Here is a 2,721-nt window from a genome sequence, read left to right as displayed (position 1 = left end):
CAATTTTGTTTTGTTGGCGGTATACAGACCTGGCTCGGCATTGGTTAGTGCTTTGTTTTTTGAAGAACTTGTAAATGTATTAGAAAATATTTCTGTTCTAAGTTCAAATGTTTTGCTAGCGGGTGATTTTAATGTTCATCTTGAAAGAGCTAATGATCAGAAAACCATTCGTTTACTCGAAGTTTTTGAAATGTTTCAATTAACAAATCATGTAAATAAACCGACTCATGATCTTGGTGGTATACTCGATTTAATTGCCAGTTCTAGTGATTTCCAGGCTACAAATTGTAGAGTTTTACCAAGTGGTGTATACTCTGATCATGGTTTGGTTTTGGTTCAAATACCAATAAAACAATTATGTAACAAGACAAAGATAAAATTAGTCAGATCTTGGAAGTATATGAATGGTGATGACTTAGCAACGCTTGTGGAAAAATTTTCTTTATCTAAACCGTGTCAAAGCGACAACATTGATTGTGAATTTAATATTTTTAATGATGAATTGACGAAGATAGTTAATATAATCGCACCACTTCGTTATGTTAAAATTAGGTGTGATCTAATCTGTCCTTGGTTTGATAAGGAATGTTACATTGCAAGAGCAGATTGTCGAAAAAAGAAAGAAAATATAGAAACTGTTTGCTGCCTGAGCGTCGTGGTGATTGGGTCACAGCTTTGAAGCATAAAACTAAGCTTTTTTCAAAAAAGCGAAATTCTTATTGGAAAAAATTAATCAATGATAATAAATATAGTCCTAAAAATCTATGGAGCATTGTCAACAGAGTATTATGCAATAACAATTCGATTTCAATTCAAGAAGCGCCAGATTATAGCTCTGATCAATTTTTAAATTTTTTTCAAGAGAAAATTGATAGAGTTGGACAAGCTAAGAACATTGCAAATCGACCAGCTTTTTATGAAAGTAAATTAAACAGTGATGAATTGTTTTCATTTTTTCCACCTGTAACTGAAACGGAATTAAAAAAGACTATATTTAATTTACCATCAAAGACGTGTCTATTGGATTTGATTCCTACTTATGTTCTTAAGAAGTATTTAAATTTATTTATTACTTTTTTGACAAGTTTTGTCAATTTAAGCTTGACAACTAGTGCGTTTCCTGCTTGTTGTAAGCATGCAATTGTTCTCCCAATTTTGAAAAAAATAATGCAGATAGGAGTGATCTAAGGAATTACCGACCAGTTTCGAACTTGTGTTTTGTGTTGAATATCATCGAACGCGTCGTTGCAAAAAGTTTGTTAAAACACTTAGATAAATATAAATTGATTCCTCTCTACCAGTCTGGATATAGACGTTACCATTCTACGGAAACTGCTTTGTTATATGTTTTATCAGAAATATATGCTGCTATTGATGAGCAAAATGTTTCTCTGTTGACGTTTTTGGATATGTCTGCGGCATTTGATTGTGTAGATCATGGTATTCTGTTGGAGAGAATGAACAACGATTTTGGGATTTCGGACACGGTGATTGATTGGTTTAAGACTTATCTTTCTGGAAAAACAGAACAAGTCTCTTATAAAAATAATTTATCAAATATAAAACTGGTCTCCTCCTGTGTACCACAGGGTTCTGTGCTTGGGCCTATTTTGTTTTTATTATATACAGCTGATCTTTATGGAGTTATCGAGTCATTTGGTTTTAAATACCATGCTTTCGCAGATGACATTCAGATAATTTTAAGTAGTAAACCTGATACCTTCCATTTTGAAATTAACAAGCTTACCGAATGTTTAAATAAATTGGATGTTTGGATGTCGTGTAATTATCTGAAGTTAAATCAGTGCAAGTCTCAGTTTCTTCCTATAGGCACCTGGCAGCAGTTATCAAGGGTTGGTATTAATTCAGTTATAATACAAAATGAAAATGTTCAGTTTTGCCATAGGGCTACAAATTTGGGGTGTATTTTTGACACCAAACTAACTATGAATGATCATATAAAAACAATTGTGAAGACATGTTCATTCCTACTGCAAAGATTGAATCGAGTTAAAAAATCATTGAACAAATCAACAGTCATTAATGCACGCGTTCGTCCATTCACGTTTGGACTATTGCAATAGCTTGTATTATGGTTTACCGAACAGATCGATTGTGATGTTTCAGTCCATCCAGAATAGAGCTGCTAAAATTGTTGCAGGTGGTGCTAAATTTGATCGCGTTACGCCAATTTTGAGGAACCTACATTGGCTAACTGTCAATAAAAGGATAATATATAAAATCTGTATGGTAATGTACAAGGTTTTAAATGGATTTACGCCAGAATATTTGACATGCAAGTTCAATAAGAAAAGATCAAATTTGCGTATTGGCACAAGTCTAAGATCTGATGATGATAATTTGATGGCTGTGCCTGTTTTTCGTTTGCAGATAGGAGCAAGAAATATTGCAGTGTCGGGGGCGGTTGTATGGAATGGTTTGCCACGGTCGTTGAGGGTGTGGAATTCAGGAATTGAATACTTTAGGAAGAATTTGAAGACTCATTTATTTAATCAATGATTCATTTATTTAATCATTTAATTTAACTGTGAACTGATTTATTTGTGGTTTATTTTATCTACTTTTTCAGCTATTTCTGTTAATTATAGGATAGCGCTTTTGAAAAATTAGCACTATTATTTTAATAAGCGCTTCATAAATTGTAATGATAATAATAATAATACATATATACATACATACATACATACATACGTACGTACG

Source organism: Helobdella robusta, assembly GCF_000326865.2.
Source record: "Helobdella robusta unplaced genomic scaffold HELROscaffold_34, whole genome shotgun sequence".
Taxonomy (NCBI): Eukaryota; Metazoa; Annelida; class Clitellata; order Rhynchobdellida; family Glossiphoniidae; genus Helobdella; species Helobdella robusta.
The sequence above is the reverse complement of the archived record's forward strand: the minus strand, read 5'-3'. Positions refer to the sequence as shown.